We start from the raw sequence: 23,029 nt of genomic DNA, 5'->3' as shown, positions 1-23,029 counted from the left end.
CGTTGGTGAAAACTACAAATACTTTGTGGGTCCCACTTGCATTACATTAATAATGACGTGGACAGATGATGTGGGTTGAAATATGTAATAATTGTTCATGACTTTCCTGATGAATTTATTATTTATGTATACTTATTTTAAGATAAATCGTGTCGTTTGTGTTATGAATCTTAATGCTACAATAATAATTCATGATGAATAAACTCATGCTAGAAAGTGGCTGCTTATGATTATTCCCGGTTTTTATTGGCTATTAACATGGAATTAATTGGAATTGTTGCTTCATCCTAAATTATGCCTGTTACATATGTTTTGCATTCTACTACACGACTAAAATCTAAAGTTTTACTTAAAATCCAGACTACTTTCTGTATGAAATATTATTAAATATAGAATGATATAATGAGGTTGGTCTTAGATACAATCACTGGAGCTGATATATGTGTTAATTATTGGGTGTTAAAATTTTTTCAAATAAGAAGATTAAAAAAATCTCATGTATCAAGCAATTTGTTATAATTTGATGCTGGTATAAATTTTCAACATATAACAATGTGTACCCGATGATTATGTTTATGAAAAATATATATTTTTATTTAGCAACAACCACCATCCCAAAAAGTAAAATTACTTTCACCTTCTATTGTGATGAGCATGTCGACCATATTAAGTTATTATTTTCCGATCCGACGTGGCAAGTGCGTGTGCGTCAGTCAAAATTCTCAAATTTATATCACCACTATCACACAAATGCATTTGATATTAATTAGACACTCCTTTATCTAATTGAGGTATCGTAACCAAATGTTACATAGAGAAATCTCACTGGCTTAAAGCTGTCAAAATCTACTCTAAGCTGCATGTTAAAATTGTACGACAAAATTATCATTATCGTCGTGATAAATTGTCATATATCAAATTTATCGAGTGATATCTAATAATCAAATATTTATAAAAATACATATGTAATATATGATAAAAATAGAAATAGTCTATAATATCTTTATTACATTATAAGTCATAAATCATATAGATTAATAAAATCATATAAAATAGTTCAACACAAACCAAGTGAAATAGTCCAATACAAATACAAATCAAAATGAAAAAGTTCAGCACAATCCACCAAATAACGTAGTTCAACAAAAATGGAAACCAATAAAATGACTCGTCTAAATGATCGTCGTAGTTCCATTGAGTTCCACCAACAGAGATAAAGTACAGAGGATAACCTGGTTGATGTTGACCTATGGAGATGATTCTCCCATCGGTGATCAGAATGACTATAGAGCGGAAGACCTTTCCTAATATGGTTACAAGTACTCCGCGGGAGGTTGTAGTGGATAATGCTCATGTAGATAATTGCCATTCATAAAATTTAAAAAATTGGCCCAATTTTTTTAAAATTAAAAAAAAAAATGATCCGATTTTCGGAGTTTCGGTAACACATCCGATTTTCTGTTGTAACCGGCGGTTTTTTCAGTATGTAGTGGTATTGTTTATATTGCTACGAAAAGTGCCCAAAATCGGTATACCGACAAATTTTTCCCGATTTCTCCGATATTCAAATCCCGGATTTGTATGTGTAAATGTTTAACTTCGAAGTTGATGGTATATTATATGATGGAAGAATGTGGTATAAAAAGAGATTTTATTTTATTTAAAGGATAATTAAAATTGTAGTCAAAATAGTATTTTATTTAAGAGCATGCACAATGTTATATTATCTTTTCTAAATATCTTTTGGGCGATTAATTTAGTGCTTAAATTTCAAATCTCTTTTTTTTATCCAAATAAAACTTTAACACAAAAAAATGGTTTAAACAAAAAAAAAAGTTCACACTAGCTCAATAAATCGTTAAATCACGTTGTTAATAGACTCAAATATTTCAGTAAATTTTATTAACTATTTTGTATTAATCTTTGTAATACGTAAGTTCGATGAAATCATAGATAAAAATTTCATAAGCTTTAACCAATAAATTAACATGCCATTGTTCCATAGGAACAACGTGCTAAACAAAACATTACATCGCAAACCATTAATCGTATTAGCTACTAGGGTTAATTATATTGCCTATTTAAGTTGATAATATTAAACATTAAATTTGAGTAATTTAATATAGATTTAGTTTTAGGCCCTGAGTACGTTGGAAATATTGAAGTGTTGTAGTTTAAAATTTGTTATTCTCTTAAATAATATGATAATTGAGCTAAGAATGAAAAAAAAATTGAGATATTTCGAAGTAATAAATATACATGTGGTTTATATATATATATATAGTACTATAGCTAAATAGCCATTTGAAACGTTGGAATTACATTTTACCTAACATTTAGTTAATGACTGAAAATTAGCTACCCAAATTATTAACTAATCAAGCGGATAAAATTGCCATTCGACCAATTTTATATTATAAATAAATAAATAAGTAATTTGAACTCTCGTGAATTTATGGCTTTTTGGTTTTTATTTAATCTTTTTATTAGTTAAAACTACTTCTCAATCCTCTTGGAATCAATTCGCACCAATTTAGACTAATTCGTTAATATTATTAGTCTATGTGAGATCGATATTCATATTTCTCTTACACTTTACTATTTAGGCGACATGTACATACACGTGATAAAATCGCAATAATATTTATTAATACTTTATTCGAGGAATAAATTCCATTTTGCCAGCAGAAAAGATAAACGTGGCTTAATTTCCATGCATTGTAGAACAAGAGTTAATCCATTTGTGACGTGGGTGTTATGTGATTTCTCTGCTTTATCAATGTTCTTAGAAGGATTATATGAATTAACGTATTTTTTTAATACAGATTTCTATATGCACATTCGTTTTGTTTAAAGACAAATAAATATAAAAAAAAAAAATTGGAAAATTACTGAGTAAACTTGTTCCTTGTTATTCGACAAGAAGCTATAATTGGAACTTACATATGGATATTTCTTTCTCAAGGGTCCCATATATGAGATAAGTTAACTCATGAAGATATAATAGGTTAGCTTATGTTTGTCTATATGTTAGATTAATTTAAAACAACAACTTGAAAATATTCATATGTTCTCAGTGGTAACAAAAAAAGAATTCTTTAAGGGGTCTTAAATCTTGATAGACAGATACGTGATGAATATATGAATCATATTTTTGTGAAATATTATATATATATATATATATGTATATATATATATATATATGTATATATATATATATATGTATATATATATATATATATGTATATATATATATATATATGTATATATATATATGTATATATATATATATATGTATATATGTATATCCTGTCTTCATATGATACTACTAGGCGTTAGCTTATAAGTTTTCCTTTTCTACACACCTCTCACTGTCAAACAATATGATATTACTCGTACACATAAGATTTCACAATCAATAAAAAAAAAAGCCTATATATGTATAGACCTTCTAAGTTGGAAAATTTGGGCTGTAGGGTTGGAGAAAAAACAGTGACATAGCTCAAATTATGTAGCAAAAATTCTAAACTACAAACCTGTGTGTACTCGTTCTAGTCAATATAGATATCATTCGTGGCTAATATCTTAAATTATCATTTTTATATGTTTCAACACGGTTGCTAAGCTTTCTCTCTTTCATTAATTAACGTGCGGTCCCCCTTGGCCGTGGCGCAACTTCATAATGATGGCCCACAATCTATACACAAATGTGTGTATATATATACATAATATATATATATATATATATATATATATATATGTGTGTGTGTGTGTGTGTGTGTGTGTTTGTGTGTGTATGTATTCAACATAAAAAATAAAACTTGAATTGATTGCCTCGTTACTTGGTAGCTAGATTAGGGGAAAAGGGTTAAGGCATACAGTCACAGAGAATCTCTCTGATCACTCTTCCTCTTTTAGAACTTCTAATGATTTAATTAGAGCAATTGGCAATTAATATATGTGGGTATGACAAGGAATGATCATATATCTGTTCGGGTGAGTGATTAATATCGTGAGTCTATTTTTGTAATCGCAATGGCAAAAAAAAGAGAGAAAGGAATGGTTAGGAATCGCTGAATTATTGGTCTCTATAATTTCTATTGGCGGGTGTGAGATCAAATGGTCCCCCGAATGACCAAGCTTTTGACTTCTTTCTCTTCCCCTATTTGTTTGTTTTAATAATAAATAAAATAAAATACGTAAACAGAAACATAGTGGACATTATCTTCTTATATAATAGGGTAAACCTTAGATCCGTGCAATCTATTTCATTTTATTTACTTTATCGGATTCGAATAATATCTGCTTGTATCATTAGCTACTTACTAAATTATTATATTGTTACCCTCTTTTTATCTCTCTCTCTCTCTCTCTCTCTATATATATATATGTATATATATTATATATAATAATAGATGAATGAGTACATTTGTGATTAGAACATATTAATTGGGATGATTGAGTAGTACACAGAAACTTTCATTTAGATAATGCATCATTAGTTCTTCTCTAACGAGACACGGTGAATCAACAATTTGGAGCGTGATTATTACATACAAATATAGCCGTTGCCAAACAAATATGATTTTCTATCTCAATTCCGAAGTCCCAACTATGGACTGTATAATTAATGAGGAATGGTATATTTGCAAAGAAAAAGGAATATGTCTTGGAATCTCATAATGATATTAACGTGTATGGCAGTAAATAGAGGCTCCTTTTGGAGCAACTTTTTATGAGCTATATAGGGAACTGTATAAGGTAAGGAAAAATATGCAAAGAAGGAACAGCTCCAACTCCTAGTTCTACATACGTAATCATTACTTTAAAAAGGCCAAAGCTGACGAAATATAATTGGGCCACGAGGCCCATATCACTCCGTCGTTGAAATATAAGACAATGTTGTATGATTTGCCTTTTGTCGGCATTGAAAAACCCAAAACCGTTTCCCAATGGTCTAATATAGGAAAGTCGCACTTATCCTTCTAGCCCAGATATTTTCTCTAACGTAAACAAATACTTCTTTTAGAAGAAATTATAGTCTATACCACCAATTAATTTTAATCGTAAGGCTGTGCAAGATGCCTATTTAATATAAACAAAATACTCGCGTGTTACTGTGGTTTAGTTAATGTATTTTTATAATCTTTTATAAGGTAATTATGTACTGATAATAAAAAATAATATATATATATAAATTAAAAAATTACAAAAAAAATATTTTTGTCATTAGTGATTTTGTATTTTACATTTTATATAATAATAATAATAATAATAATTTTTTATACAGATTTGATCAGTGAATGGATGTTGTTCGCATAGTTATATAAAGGCTAAAAGAAATGTAAAAAGACTCACTGTAAAAATTTTATGATATCTGATTGACGTCAGCAATTTAAATATTTTTGGATAGTCCTATGATAACCATACTGAGCTGACGTCAGCAGTCCGAAAATGTCTGGATACGACTGGCATTTTATGTAATTTATAATTTTCTATAAGCTAATTATGTATGGACAATAAATAATGTTATAAATATAAATTAAAATTTAACAAAAAGTATTTTCATCATTACATTGTAAAATGAATAGTGAATTATTTTTAGATGAATAGTAAACTCTATCTCTCATTTATATATATAATAATAATAATTTCATATCATTAGTAATACATTTTGACAAAAAATGCTCTAATAGTGGGACTTTAAAAGTTGGCTAAAATAGATCAACCTTTAGATATCACCATTTTATTTAGATATTATTATTACTTATTTAATTGTTAAAAAAAAAAAGCCGAACATGGGTACCAGACAAGAACACACTGGTTATGAGTGTTTTTACAATTGAACAAAACTCCAAATATAAAATTTCACTATTCATTTCACTTTATTTTGGAATGAGATTTTGATAATATAAAAGTAGCTTACCCAATTACAAACTAACCACAATATTTTTATAATGATATATTTTGTGTGTAGTTTGTATTAATTTATCACATAATTAAATGTGATATTATTCAATTTTATTTTAATTTGATATAAATAGTTACTGTTGATATGTAATAGAAAATTCACACTAAAAAGTCTTTTAAAATATTAATCTTCATTGCAAACATACGAGAAAATAAATAGTGACACACACATATAAATAATAAAAATAATTATATATTTGCATAATGTTACTTCATAAATTTTGAACTGTACATGCCGTATATAAGAGTCGATTAGACTAGTAGTCCAATAGCCCACTCTTTTATTAAGAAAATATCTCAACATGTCGAAGTAAATTAAATTATCTGTTTGAGTTAATTTAGTTTACTTCGATCTGATAGAATATTTACTTAGTAAAATGAAACTTTGACTATAATCTTAAAAAAGTTAGGTGATTGACTAATTATAACGAATTTATATATATATATATATATATATATATATATATATATATATATATAAAATGTGTGCTTATTTTTTTTTTTTAAATATAACATTATTGGATTGTAGTGTAACAAAGTTAATAAGTTAAATAAATATGGATTGTAATGTAAGTTGTTAAAATTATTAAAATAATAGAGAAAATAAGAAAATATTTTTTTAGTGTTAAAAATGAAGTATTAAGTAAATATAAAATGGAAAAATGGTATGAAATAGTCAATTCAAGCTATGACTTTTACAAAATAGCCATAGTTTCATTAGTTATAGCAAAATAGCCAATTGAGAGTACTACGACTTTTAATCCTGTCTCGATTAATTTTAATTCAGCTTTCATAAAACTTACATTCTGTCTTTATAGTTCGTTGGGATTAAATTTAATCCAGTTTAGATTAATCTTACTTTGACTAGTTTGCATATAGCTGACAAACTATGACTATTTTGCAAAAGTTTAAGTTCTATTTGGTTATATAGCCGCTTGACCCATATAAAATATTGTTTTATGCGATAAAATTGTATTTTGAAATTTTGGGTTAAAGATGCTCTTTGGATTTATATTTCGAATTCTTTTATTTAAAACTTGTAATTTTACTGTTCGTAATATTAAAAATACACAAAATGACAAAAATAGGTTTCTTGAAATGAATATCTCCTATAACTCAAAAGAACCATACGAGAGTCATTGTGGGCCAACCGGTGAGGCCCAAGAAGATCCTGATACTAGATATCTTGACGTTCCATGTCTGCTAACCAAGTGGCGACACGTGGAATCGAGAAATTGCGAAATTATATGGCCGTCAGATCACCTTAGTCGCTATCAGCTCGTACCACAACCTTTTCACCAAGCTGACATGTCCGTTTCTTACGGACCGTTGGTACATTTTGCTGACACCACATTTCAGAGGAATAAATACAATGGACGTATTATTTACCTAAAACCATAATTTTATTGACTACCTTGAATTAGTTTATAAATGTCACTTTAATTTTTATTATACATTTATGCTTCATTAACTCTTAAATGCTAGGATATTGTAATATATTTTACATTTACAGTTATTTAACTTATTGAATAACAAGCAAAATTATTCAAAATAATAATCATAATAACAAGTAAAGTTAAAAGTTAAAACGCTTTTGCTATTCTTGGTCTCTCTTTTTACAACGGTAGTGCGGTCAATTTTATTCTCCTAGTCATAAATCATTATGGTTTGCGACGAATTGTAAGGATACTATCCAAAACGACAGACGTAAAGTCAAAGTATTCTTCGTCACCGCCTTGTTTGAGTTTTAAAATTTAATTTAATTTTAGGATTTTTGTTTGTGTTTCAACTTTCATGTTAATTCAGTCCACTTCACGTGGTTTGGTCGTCAGCCAGCTCTACTTGTGTTCTAGTCCTAGATGGTGCTATTTTAATAGACAGAGAGAGCTTGAGAGACAAGGATAATGGAGATAAAAAGACGTTATTACTCACGCGCTGCGCTTTTACATATATATATATATATATATATATATATATATATATATATAATTTTTTTAGGTAAACTAGGCTAAATACTGTCATTTTTTTTTTAATTTAAAGTAAATAGATGTTTAAAAACTGAAACATATATGATAGACAACGCCAAAGAAAAGGTAAAAAGACCACAAGTCAAAAGAAAGTTTAAAAGCCACAGACCAAAAAACGGAACATTAAAGATGGTATAAAGCTTTATTTTATAATATATTTTTCTTCTTTTACTAAAAATGGAGGTAAAAATTCCTGCGCGTGAAGCAATCTCCTACGAAAGGGGAATGTTCAATTTACACAAAACCTAAAATATCTTCTTTGTTGAAGCTTAAAACTATTTGTTATAATCTGTGCTTGAATATTTAATGATATAATAATATCATGAAAAAAAAAAACTAAAACGAATGAGCTACAAATAGCGAAAATATAGTATATGTAGTGTGTGCATAAATAAACCAAATTTAGAATATAAAGTACAATATTAGAGTTGAAAGAAATAGAGAAGATAAGATAGTTGATGTTATATTCGATAGAGTACTGTAATTTCAAAGGCTTGTCTTGTCGTGTTTTGAATTTATTGGTATCGCATTAATGTCAAATAGGACTTCAGAGAAACAAATAATTATCAGCTGGGACTCCTACGAAGAAATGTGAGCCTCAGATATTATTTTTGCATCTTTTTTTAAGTTTGATGGTTAGATACATATATATGTGTGTATATATATACACATTGCCCTATAGTTTTGAAAGATGACAGATTAATAAGTACGAACTCGTCGTCGGGTAAGAGATCATATCATAGTTTCATGTGAGAGCGAAAATAGGCAAAATATACATATTTTATTTAAGTGAATAGGCAAAAGATATAGACCACGAATATGTTCGCCTAATATTATCAATACATTTAAGACATCATATTTATATGGTCGAAATATACATAAACTAACGTGTAATTACATATATGTATGTATATTTATATATATATATATATATATATATATATATATATATTAATAAGAGAGTACATTTAAAAGTTTGGGATCACGATTCATGGCGTATTGTTTGTGTCAGTTGCGTGTATTAAATGTATTTCGGGAACCTGATAAATCAAGGTTATTGAGACATTACATGCCTACATTAATCAAAGTTTTTATTGTACACTTTAGATAAACTAAGAGTCGGGCATGTGCTAACACTTTAATTTTTGGCGTATGAGGCCACATAAGTTCGTCGTGTAGATATATGGCAAAAAATTGAGCGATGCAGAGTTTCAAAGGATTTGAATTGGACGAGCAAGAAAATGGCAAGAAGGAAATCTTTGGCGAACGAGGTTCTTCGACTGTTTGGCTATTCATGAAGACATATTTTTTTGTCTGTCATCTCTTTCCAGAGAACTTCATCGACAACATGCATTGATTAACTCCGAGCTTTTGTATCATCATATTAAGCTTGATATCGTGTGTTGCATAGGTGTGCTATTGATCTTCGGTGAAAGATCGGGGTAGTATAGGGATATGAGTCTCCGGTCCAAGGCAAGCTTGAGTCCATACCCACTGGAGATAACCATTGAAGAGAGGCGTTATCAAAGAGGAGTTTTGTCTAATTTAATATTCCTATAATCTTGGTTGATTGAGATAGTAGATTGCTTTTACTCAGACGTCGTAGTCCCCCTGAGTGGGTCGTTACACCGAGCATGGTTACCAATTTGTCTGTGTTCTTTATCGTTTTTTTGTTTTGTTTGTCTAGCATCGCATCTTATCTGCTAAAAACAATTAGTTGTTCTAAAAGTTGCTTAACCTAATACTTGAACAACCATCTTAACAATGTTAAGTAATTTCAATTGGTATAAGAGTAGGTCACTCTAGCATATTGAGTGTTTTCCTGGAATATTACTAACGTGTGTTGCTTGTCAAGATGAAAACGAAAGAAGGATACAATAAATGACGTTCTCCTCTGCTGGATGGAACAAACCATGCCTATTGGAAAGCGATGATGAAGAAGTTTATGAAGGCCATTAATGAGAGTGCTTGGCAGGCTATTGAACAGGGATGGAAGCCCCTTATCATGATGATACAAAGGGAAACAGTTGATCTGCCACTTGACAAGTGGACATATGTACATCACAAAGACGCCGACGGGAACTCTAAGGTGATGAATGCTATTTTCTCTGCAGTTGATGCAAACGTCTTCAAACTGATCTCAAACTGCGAAATTATTAAGGAGGCAGAGGACATTCTCATTGTTGCTCACCAAGGTACCAAAAAGGTTAGAGAATAGCGTATTTGTCAACTTACTACTCTGCTTGAGAATATCACTATGAAAGATGAGGAGATTATAGCATAATACAGTGTTAGAATTTATGATATCTCCAATGAATCTTATTCTCTTGGAGAGACAATTGACAATTCTAGGTTGGTAAGCAAAGTGCTAAGAACCTTTCCAAAAAGGTTCTCTATGAAGGTTCTTGCAATGGAAGAAACTCATGATCTGACAACGATGAAGCTTGATGAGCTGTTAGGATCTCAAAACTTATGAGATGAACCTTAATGAGAAAGAACAGAAGTCAGATAATAAGACTAAAGGAATCGCCTTGAAGGCTGAAGCTACTCCTGAAGAAGAGAATGAATTCAAAGATCAGATGGCCTTCCTTGCAAGAAATTTTGGAAAGTTCATGAGGAAGATAAAGCATACGAATGGCGATCAAGGGCAACATTATATGCCTGGCTATCTATTCAGAAGGTAAGGAAACCTCCCAAAAGAAGAATCATGGTGGTGAAGGAAGCAGCAGCAACCGAGGAGACAAGATGCGGAGGATTCAGTGTCACGAATGTGAAGGTTTTTGGCATATAGCAGCTGAGTGTACGAACATTATAAAGAAGAACAACAAGACACTTGTTGCAAGCTGGAGTGACAGTGATTCGGAGTCCAGTAAGGCTGAGGAAGATGTAAGTTTCACAATGTGGTATCGTGTAAGAAACTTGTTGAAAGCACGCGCAAATAGATGGTTGAAAAAGATGTTGACGAGTTGAGTAGCGACGATGATCTTGAAGTGACTGATGAAGGATAGTCAAGAACTACCACCTACTGAACGAAAAGTGGCTTGTCGTGATAGAGCATAACAAGATGCTAAATCAGAACATTACTGGGTTAAAGCTTGAGAAGAATTAATTGCAAAAGAAAATTCTTGAGCTCTCCACCAAGAATGAACAGCTTGTTAGCACTGTCGAGAACTTAGAGGAGCAAGTGAAGAGTAAACAGAAGGCTCACTCATAGTTGAACTAGCTCAAGAAGAATGTGAAGATGTTCAATTCTGGTACCAGTGACCTGGATTCCATTCTGGCGAATTAGAGAAGAAGTGGGAACAATAGAGGCATTGGTTTCCATGGAGAGACTTCTTGTGCTTCCACCAAATTTATCAAGGCCAGTGAAAATGCAGCAGCTAATGACATAAAGAAGACATCTCATGTTCATGTCTCAAGCGGTCTACCCAACTTTAGAAGAAAGAATTAGTGGATTTGTCACTACTGCAATCGTGCTGGTCACATTAAACTGTTTCAGGTATCTAGCTGATCTTAGATTGAACAGAATAGAGAATCCTGTGTTTTCCAAGCAGCATACTCTTATCCGTCGAGAATGGAGAGTGAAGAATAGTGGGTGTGTTTTGTGGCGTAAGTTCTACTTGCCATGTTGAGGAATGAAACTGATATTTTGATATTGGATGTTCTGGTCATATGACTGGTGATAAAAAGTCTATCACACATATGAAGAAAAGCAAGACTCAATCTGTGACGTTTGGTGATGGTGGAAAGGGTTGGCAAAGGAATTCTTAATCAGAAAGGTGTTCCCAAATTGAAGATGTCCTTCATGTTGATGGTCCATAGGCTAATTTGCTGAGCATAAGTCAACTGTGTGACAAATATCACAGTGTTGTTTTCACCAGTGAATGATGTATGGTCTTTGATAAGGGTGACTCATGTGTTATGACAATAAGGAGATTATCTAACAATTTTTACCTTCTAGGAGATGAAGGATCAACATATCGGTCAAGGTGTATGGTCAGCAAATCTGATGAGATGAGCTTATGGCATAAAAGGATGGGGCATATAAACCACAAATCTATGAAGAAAATTACTGGTGGTGGAGTGGTATTGTTAGAGGAATTCCTGAGCTTAAAGGAGACCTCACTGTTGTGTGTAGAGATTGTTAGATTAGGAAACAAACCAAGACTTCCCACAAGAGTACTTCTCAAATCAATACCACCAGACCTCTTGAGCTGCTCTATATGGACTTGATGTATCCCTTTCAAGCGGAGAGCATATGTGGTAAGAAGTATGCATTTTTTTGTGTTGATGACTACTCTCACTATTCACGTGTTGATTTCCTTTAAGAGAAATCAGATGCAGTCAAAGCATTCATCACATTGTGCATCTCAGCAAAGGTCTTGGTATATCCTCTGTCAGAAGTGACAATGGAAGGGAATATGAGAACAAACAGTTTTTTTGACTATTGTGAGGCTATGGTATCCATCATCAGTTCTCATCTCTTATCACACCTCAACAGAATGGAGTTATTGAGTGCAAGAATCGATCCTTAGTAGAGATGGCGAAAGTTATGATCCATGCTAAGGGGATGCCTCTGAATTTTTGGGCTGAAGCCATTAATACCTCATGTTACATCATCAACATGGTGTCTTCTCGCACCTGTATTGAGAAGACATGCTATGAGCTATGGAAAAAGAAAAATTCCTCCATCATATACTTTCATAACTTTGGAAATGTGTCTACATTCTTAACGACATGGATTACAGGCAAAAACTCGATCCCAAGATTGATGAAGGCATTTTTCTAGGCTATTCCACCACTATCCGAGCCTATATAGTCTTTAATAAGTGTATTCACTCTATAATGGAGTCAGTCAACATGACTATAAAGGATAAAAATGACTCTAAAGCTCCTGATGATGAAGATCTTGGAACATTCCCATATATTGAAGAAGTTGGTCAGACAAAGACTTAAGCAACTATTCAAGATCTGGCTCATCTGATGATGAATCTGTCCAGGACTTGAATGAGAAGCAAGTCTCCATCAAGGAATCAGAAGGATCATCCTATGTAACGCCTAATTAAACTACGATGGAATCTATTATTACTAATAATATTTATTATTATTATTATTGTTATTATCGTTATTAATTTGTTTTGCAGTGAAATATCCACCGACGCGCTGCAGCGATTATAAAGTGTCCAAATTAATTAATGGTGACTAATTATGCTTATAAATAAAATTTTAATTTTAATAGATATGTGTATATATATTATGTCTATACATGTGTGCATATAATTATAACTTCTTTTTACGTACATAACATATTTTTATTTTGACATAATTCAAAATTTTCTTAAATGATTTTTTCTCTTCTCCGAGGTGTAATGTGAATGTACTTGATAGTTGTCAGTAGTTGGTTTCTCAAACACTACTGTCAATAATATTTTTTTTCCTTGCTAGTTCGGTGAAAAATGTTAGAGGAAATTACAGTGGTGTTAAAAGGTTGACAAATTTATACACATTTTCATACTGATTTGAGTTCTCAAATCTTCCGTGGCCATAAATATTTGACAAAAGTATACCTCTGTACACACTATCCTCATTATCTCTAGGCCACGTTACACTTTGCATGCTATATATATGCATACATTGGTATATATATAAACGCATATAGAAAGTTTTGGACAAATAAAGCTTCTCTCCTTAATCTCTACTGTTTTTCTCTCTTTTCCACTGAAGTAAATATTGGTAAATACACTCACTTGCTTTTCCTTATTTATTTTGATATCATCTCATGCACGCTACTCAAGTGGCCACTATACACCACATTTTCTTTATTTCTCTCTTTCTATGTATTTGCATATAGTACTATATATCAACAGAGACAATAATTTAGATAGCATATATATATATATATATATATATATATATATATTTGAATAAGAGTTATTTTGTAGTCTATTTGATTATATACACGATTTGTTTTTCTATATTCAAAAGTATTTTATTTTTGGTACTGTTTAGTCTAAATACTAATTTGATTCCATAAAGTTGCAAACATGTGATTTATAATTATACTAGGTGGAATTATTTATAAAGTCATACATATTTTATAATTATGTTACTAATAATAAACGATACAATAATTATAGAAAATTTCGGGGCACATATATCGTGAGCGGTCGGAGGAGACTTTCACGTTATTAACATCTATCGAGGTAAGTAAACCTTACTTACTTGCATTAGTTAATGGGTTTAATTTACGTATGATTATATGTTTGTGTGAATTATCTATTATATGCTTAATTGATTGATATATGTCATGATAGAATATTACATATGAAATTTAGATCTCATGCATAACATATCATAATAGAATGTTCAAGACTCACGAATCCAATGTTTTTAAGGAATAAAGTAATAAAACATTCATAATGATATGAAAATGCTTTTCATAACGTAAAGGGTGTGTGTTTATGTCTGGAGGGCGCAATGGCAAGGGGTGCGGAGGACCGGCGTACCCACCGACTGAAAATATTTTTAATGAAATGAATGACTATGCTAGGGAAGGTCCCTTATTTTCCTATTCATGATGGGGACAATGAACCCGTTTCGGCGGGAGTATTGAGTGGTGTACGATTCCATGGTTTAATTCGTACTCTTCTCCCTCTAGCATAGAACAATGGATCCAATAAAGGTTTAACAGGTTCTTTAACCACGGTCCATTGGTACCAAAAGCGTAGGCACACACCGAGCGCTCGAATCAAAGAGAAAGATTTAAATAAACGGAATGAAAAAAAAGAGTTATAGGTTTCATTATCATGTCATCATTCACGTGCATGAGGTTTACTTACTGAGCTTTATAGCTCACCCCTTTTTCTCAAACTCTTTTTCAGGAAACGAGTAGTTGGTTACCGAACGAAGACGATGAGACGACTTGCGATGTGGCTAGTGGCAAATATATAATTAGTTATCTATTTTAGTACTAATTATGACCTTCTAATCTAAGTCTATGTTTTAAATTTTCGCACTCACTCTACTATGTTTGAGGATGTATAATTATTGTCCTTTTATTTTCTAGACTTCTAATAGTTGAATATTAGCATTTTGAAATAAAAAGAAAGTATTATGTTTTTATAAAAAAAAAAAATTATGATTTTGAATTCAAAACGGTATTTTCAGTTTATTAAAATATTAAATAAAAGTACGCGCTACATCCTATGTCCTCCATTATAGGTGATCCACGTGCTGGACAGAAAACAGAGATAAGTCTACTATCAACTACCTAGACATGTTTAGTCATTCTTGCTTTATTTTTTGTATTGAGCCAAAAAATATATAAAAAAGCAATAGTTGATATATACTGAATAGAAGCTATGCAAGAAGAACTTGGTGAATTTGAGCGGAATGATGTTTGGGATCTTATTCCTAGACCCACTGACGTCAATGTTATAGGGACAAAGTGGATATTCAAGAACAAGTTCGATAACAAAGGCAATATCACCAGGAATAAAGCTTTCCGTGCTCCCCAATGGTACTCTCAGATGGAATGTGTAGACTTTGAAAAAACATTCACTCATGAGCTGGATGTGCAGAAGACGGGAAGAGCACATCTGGTGCATGTTTCTTTTTGTGTAACAATCTTGTGTCTTTGTTCAGCAAGAAACTTAACAATACATCATTTCCTCTTAGACGCCTCACATTCCCACCACCGATGTCTCCTCAAAGGGTGTTGAGGTTTGTTCTTTACCTTCTCCGATCATTAGAAGGGTGTCTCAAAGAACTAGGAAGGCTCCGACGTTGAAAAGATATTGTTTAGATGATGATGATAGAGAGATAGCAGAGATAGGTGAAGGATCCTCCTCAAAGTTGAAGTTGGTCGATCAAGTTCCTCTTCCCAGGGCTGATTTGAAGTGGCAGGGTGTTATGAGCAAAGCCATTATTCATGAAGAAATCTTGTATGTTGACCTTTTTGGTGTTCTTGTTATATCAAACTATCTCAACCAAGGTGACATAAAGTACACACTCAACAGGTCTAAGAAATATAATGAACAAATTGTTAGAGAAGTGATAGCTTTTATCTCAAAAGACAATGGGAATGAGGACGGTGAATCTTACGGGCTCAATAACATCAGAAGGAAATGAGATGTATCTTTCTTCATGGAAGATTAACTATTTTGATGGCAGTGAGAAGGTGCAGAATTTCAAGTAGGAGGAAGAGTTTTTTTTTTTTTTTTTTATAAGATTGTATGTGCGCTGTCTTAGTCTGGGGGAGGTTCTTGGGAAGACTTTGAGGTTGATGATTGTATGCTCTCCACATTGCTCAGTGTGAAATATCTTCTTCTCTTTGATGGTGCTATCAAGAACTGGCTACCGAGTATTGTGTTGGAATCGATCTAGGGTTTGAGAAAATAATTAACGCTTCGGTAAGCGGCGGAATTTTAAAAATTTTCTTTTACAAGTAAAACAGTTTTTACTAACCTAGACAAGTGCAAGTACATGTAATTAAAAACCAATATGAGCTAAGAGTTTACTAACCTTTCTTGAAGCTTGAACTTTGAAGAAGCTTTTGGAAAGTTCGCAATGCTCGTCTCCCCTCGCAGCACGTCTCTCTTTCTTTCCTCGGCACCTCAAGCAACCACGAAAGTTTCTATCACTAAATCACTCGAAAAGAAGGAATCAGTGAGTGGGCACTTTTAAACGCTACGACTTAAGAACGAGTCTCGAAGTCGCAGAGCTAAACACTAGGTCGAGTGAGGACCTAGGTGCCAAGACAAGAAAAAATCGAAAATAAACTAGAGAGAGAGAGAGAGGATTTTCGGCCAAAGTTCTAGAGAGAGAGTCTCTCAAATCTCTTAAACTTGGATGAATGAATTGTGAGGAATGGGGCTCCTATTTATAGGAGAGGTTTTACCTTCAATAAGGTAGTTTCCTCTTCTATAGAATATCACATATTCATGAGCAAAAATCCTTTATTTCCCATTCCATCTTGGGCGCCCAAGGCTGCCTCCTAGAGGCTTGGATTTGTTTCCTTTTTTGTTCCTTGGCTTGCCCTTTTCTCACTTGGCCGAAATTCCCCATGCATGTGTGGGAAATTTGTTTCCTCTTTCTCTTTTGGCAAGTATCTAAATACATTTATGCACAAAATAAACTCTCCTATTTCTCTATAGGGTAGGCGCCCATAATCTTCTAGAAAAGGCTTCTAGAATTTTCTTCACTTGTTCATGACAACATAAGAAAAGGCCCATTTAGAATTTTCAATAAAATTCTTATGAAATGAAATTAATTCACAAGGCCCAATGATCAAGTCATGGCCGAGTGACATTAAGTCATCAAATGAACTTGTCAAAAAATTTATTGACATACATTTCATCCTTTGTCTCAAAAGACAAAAATACCCTTTTGACTATTTTCGTTCTTGTTTTGACTTAGATTCCAGTTTAACTATTCCTATCGATGTGATTCGTGATAGTGACCTCATGGACCCAAATGAACAAAGCTTGAGCTAAACACTTGGACTCAAAAGTTCACAAACCTTTTCCAAGTTTAGCTTAATGCCAACTGACTCCACTAAAGAGCTGACACTGAAAATCTCTCGGTTCAAACGAATTTGTTTTCTACTCAAGAATTCGACCTAATTATGATGAGCGGATCCACTGAATATTATCTATGTTTACCCTTCATGAATGTCATCAGCTAGTCGGGATTTACTAAATTACCATTTTACCCTTCTAGCTGTTATTTTCTCAACTCCTTTGTCGCTTGTGAATAAGTTAGAAACAATGTATTGACGAGGAGCTAACAAGTCACATTGTTTCATCCAAAAGAGTCAGGACTCAATTTGGACACTGGCCAGTTCATTTATTCACACTCCAAGGAACAAAGCATGAGGTGACATACATTGCATTTCAGCAATCTTGTACATGAATTCCATATCTATGAGAACTTCACAAAGTTACTCATGACAGACTCACAACTTAGTACTTCACCAATAGGCCTTGTTCGGAATCACATAGTGAGTCCGAACTTTGACTTTCTCAAATGAGAATATTAAGGTGTGAAATGGCATGTCTCATTTCAGGATTAAGGTAAGCATGATGCAATTCATACATAGTGACTTCGAGACATAAGAGGTTAAATGGTTTGTTCTTATCTTGTCTCTAGAAGTGCACTGGTCAATTCAGTACCATCGGAAGATACATAGAAAGAACTATAGAGTCTCCAACTCTCAATGCCTCATAACCAGACATCATAGATTCTTCTAACAATCATACTGAGGTCAATAGTCCTTTGACCCTAAGATTGCGAATATATCGTTTTAAGCAAACTACGAAGAGTTTGTTCATGCAAATCTACATTTGTCTCTTCGTAAGTTGTTGAGTTTGTTTATGGACTAAAAGACTAAGGTTATATCATAAAGCTTCAGACAAGGAAGATTGAATGAACGTTTCAACTTTTTATTAATGAATAAGCAATTACAAGCAAGAGTCTTCGTAAGACTATATGACATCAAATGTACATAAATAGACACTACTACTCTTCTTGTGGGCACCATTGACAACATATTGATCTATGGAGACTCAACAAGAGGATGTGTCAGTTACTCTTTGCTGTTGGTCATAACGTAAAGGTTGATTTCGGTCAACTCATCTTCGACCAGATTGCTGCTCATGGACTTCCAGGAGGAGAAAGTCTTCCTATTAGTTTTCCTTCACTAATCTACAAATTAGTGATTTTGCATCATCCTGAGTTGACAGCTGATGAGAGTGAACTTTCTAAGGGTCCCAAGCTTCTTCAAGCTGATCATAGACATCTTTCAAGGAGGCACATCAATGATCTTGAAGTTCCATTCCCACCTCCTGCTCCTCTTCCGGAGTTTGAATATGAAGGAGTAGATGAGCTTCCTGAAGATTATGAATTCTACATCGATCTGGATTGAAGCCCCTGCCAAAGCCAAGAAGAAGCAGAAAAGAAGACGAGAAAGCAGAAGAAGACGAAGAAGAAGAAGATCTACTGCTCTATCCCAACACATCCAAAAAATTTGGGTCAAGATCCTATGGATCATAATTGATAATATATAAAAAGAATGAATAAAGGAATTAAGGAGATATTATTCTTTCCTTAGATATATTTTCATACCACTATAACTAGGGGAATGACAGACCACCAAAACTCACTCCAACAAGGCAAAAATTACGTCCTCTCTCTCTCTCTCTGAGGATCAGATTTTATGCTCTCTCACTCTCCCTTCAAACTCGTGATTCTAATCCCAAAAACAAGACCAAGACTCAAACCCCTAATTTGGTGATCGTCGTGAGATAACGAGTGAGCCCACATTGTATTCTTATTCATCTGGAGATTACGACTCGGAACACTACGTTCTCATCCTTGGAGATCCGAACGAAGAAGATCCTATCGTCGCTGCCAAAGCCTCAGAAACAAGAAAGGAATAGATCGAGTACATGGAGCTTATAAATGGATTTAGAAGACTCGAGCAAAGAACATGTAGCAGAATGCCTAACCCGTAAGTTTTTGGAAAATCTATTCTTTGCTATTATTGCTTGGTTGATAGTTCTTTACTCTTTAGTATTCAATTAGAAAATCTTGACGATAGTATAATTGTATAATTAATTGGCTCTCGTAGCCTAATTTTTTATATTCCGCATGGTTATAGGGATATAAATTCCTAACAATTGGTATCATAGCTAGTTGATTTGCTTAACTGTTTGATCCGTTCTTGGTCTTAAATTTTATGGTTTGGATGAATTTATATATGATTATTTTTTTCATTCGATTCGATATTTGATTATGAGAATCGTTTTCGGTTTTGATCATATATTATATATTCTCATTTTCTAGATTTGTTTGTACACCCGAAATTCAAAGGGTATAGGTTTTATTGAATTTATATTTTCCGAAAAATTATTTTTTGTAAATTCAACGAATGACGAACATTGATCACGACGATTGACAAATGACGAACAACAAGGACGAGAACCGATGAACAACCACGGACGCCAGAGCGAGCGATTGTCGTCGCCGTTGGAACAGCGCCTCGCCGGCACGCGAGATAGCTCTGCCATAGTGGCGGGGGCTGCTGCTGGAAGAGGCGGACAACCTGTCCGCTTGGCCTCATGGGGCTGCTATCCTTTGTGGCGGCGCGGGTCCTTGCAAGTCTAGCCTTGCCGGGGCTGGCAGGGACTGGTGGGATTCGTCTGGGCTTCAACCCGGAAGCCCGGTGGGCCCTCGGACCCATTGATTTTTAAACAATATATATATATATATATATATATATATATATATATATATTTTACTTTTTTGAAATTTTAATGGCTTGGCTTGGAAAATTAATTTTTCAAAATTTTCAAAGAAAAAGTTTTTTATTATGTTTTATTCAATTATCATATGGGCCGGGCTCTTTTGATTTTTATTTGAAAACATGGAAAAATAAATAATTTGATATTGATTTATTTTTCAATGAGACATTCATATAGGCACAAAACGAATCCATGAGCCAATCTACTTGGCTCGTCTTGCTTATTTATTTATTTATTTATTATTTTTTAAGAATCTTATAGGATACGATCAAACCGAAACAAACCATGCTTGCATTTTCTTATGCTTGTTTATTTAATTGATTTTCCTTACTTATTTGCTTTGCCTTAGAAACTGTTTCATTTGTTGCATAATTACATGGGCCTTATTCGTTCAAAACATCTAATCGGATTATGATAGTCTTAATGAATGAGTTGAACGGATCAGTGAGCTTTGCCACTAAGCCAATAAGAGGCTAAGAGGGGAGGGCTCTTAAGAAGACCTAGTGTGCCTCCCCTACTGGAAGCTCTTTCGTGAATGGATACTTTTAGGTTAATCCAGACTAGAAGTCACGAAAACCTAATATCTAAGCTATATCGAAACCAAGGTTTTTAAGGGTAGCTTAGAATCACTTGGATTTATAATAACGATTAGCAAATCTAAGTGTATAATCTAGATTAAAGTTAATTCTAGGAATTAAAATACTAAAACTATATCGAGTCATTCTAGGCCTCCAACATTGACACCAACACCGTGAGGATGAAAGATTATCTCGTGCATCAACTCTTCTCGGTGAATGTTATGTCGGACGTTCCAAACAGAAAGTATTTTCTGATTCCAACAAGGTTGGTCTCTGACGATAGGACAAAGAGGATGAATTCCGTTTTTATCTAACCCAAGTTACTACGTTCGGGTTAAGCCCTTATCTGTGTGAAATATTGGGTCGACTCATGCATGTAAAATTTAATTATTGCATGTGGCTACGATTCCTAATACCTGGTAGTTAGTGATCATAGTTATGAAAATACATGTACTGTGATTGCTCATTAATCTGAAATAGTTTTCATTTCCACAAGGTGCAAGACGCTATGTCCCTTGATGGGAGGCAGAGTATGACTATTAGTTGAATTACCGAGCAATATAAAAAATGAGGTTTTTTTTATATTAGTATTTTTTCCCATGCTTGTTGGCATCGAGTTTTTATTTCTGAAACTTTTATGATGATTTTTTTTCTTTTCAGTAGTTAATTATGTACTTGAATTTTATTAATTTCATCATGTTCACGAACCTTTCCCTACTGAGGCAAATAATGGATAGCCAGATGGTGATCGGAACTTATGTTGTACAACATACAAAATACTTAAGTGACTGTATGATGATGGCAAAGTTAGAGAGCGCATAGATTGATGAGGCCACTCGGATTGGAATGATTTTGAATTCAGTTTTGGAGGAGTATGCTAATTTTGTTCCGTACTTTCTGAGCTGTGGTCTAGATGGCAAAGAATATATGGTTGAAAAGCTGCTCTATGAAATATTCTTATGGGGAAATGGTATGATATGGCATGATTACCACAATGAGACTCCATAAATGGGAACTACATCTCATCACATCTCTCCGGAGAAACAGACAGCACCACTAGAGAATGTTCCGCAGTACGGAGATCATGATTTTTTTCTCAAAATACCCATGATATAACCTGAGTCAAGTGAAGGTAATCCACCGTTCGTTAACTTACATGTATTAGAAGCATTTTATGCCGGGGATTCATCATCGTCCCGAATAATTGATTACGGGGCAACTAATCATGTTTGTACATCCTTACAGATGTTTGATCATGGTCATAACTCAAACGAGACGATCTCACGCTTAGAGTGGGGAACGAGGAGTCCGTCACAACTAAAGCAGTGGGAAAAATGCGTCTTGCTTTTAGAAATAACTATTTGACTTTTTATTCAGTTTATTTTATTCACGAGTTTTGTAGAAACTTTAATTCAATTTCTGAACTATCAAGATAAAATTATTCTTTATCTAAGAATATTGATTCCATTAATGTTTCACTTGGTGGAAGAATTATTTGTCATGCTCTTTTATGTGATGGTTTATATGTTTTAACTTCTTAATTAAATTATTCATTTAATTAAAATGTTTAAAGTAGCTAAACTAACATCTAATAAAAGATGTAAAGTGTCTAGTCATGAAGAAACTTATCTATGACACTCAAGACTTGGTCATATCAATATAAAGGGGTTGGAGAAGTTATCAAGGCTTGGGCCGTTGAAACACCTTGAAGTGGGAACCTTGCCTGTTTGTGAATGCTGTATAGAAGGAAAAATGACCAAGAGATCTTTCTTTGGAAAAAGGATCAAGGGCTACCAAACCTCTGCACCTAGTTCACTCTGATGTCTGTAGACCAATGAGTAAAGCTTGGGAATTCGAGATATGTTCTGAGCAGAAAGTGATTCACAGATACGAATCCAACTTTCCTGAAAGAAGGTCAATGTTCACTCACCTAAAGGTTGATTCGAGAACCATTGATTTCACGCAGTTTTATAGTAAGTACGTACAGAAGAATCTTACGCGGGGGAAGCAAGGATGCTTAGAACTCATCTGTATCAAGAAAGGTATAACATAATATTTAAACTTTCTCGATACGGGTTGAACCTGGAGGATTAGGCTCATTACCTTACTATATCAATGGAAAATTCTACGATGAGTACAATATAATTATAGT

This window comes from Urtica dioica, chromosome 7, assembly GCF_054948205.1.
Source record: "Urtica dioica subsp. dioica isolate 48M chromosome 7, U.dioica_male_clone48M_v1_H2, whole genome shotgun sequence".
NCBI classification, from domain to species: domain Eukaryota; kingdom Viridiplantae; phylum Streptophyta; class Magnoliopsida; order Rosales; family Urticaceae; genus Urtica; species Urtica dioica.
This window is presented reverse-complemented; position numbering follows the sequence as displayed.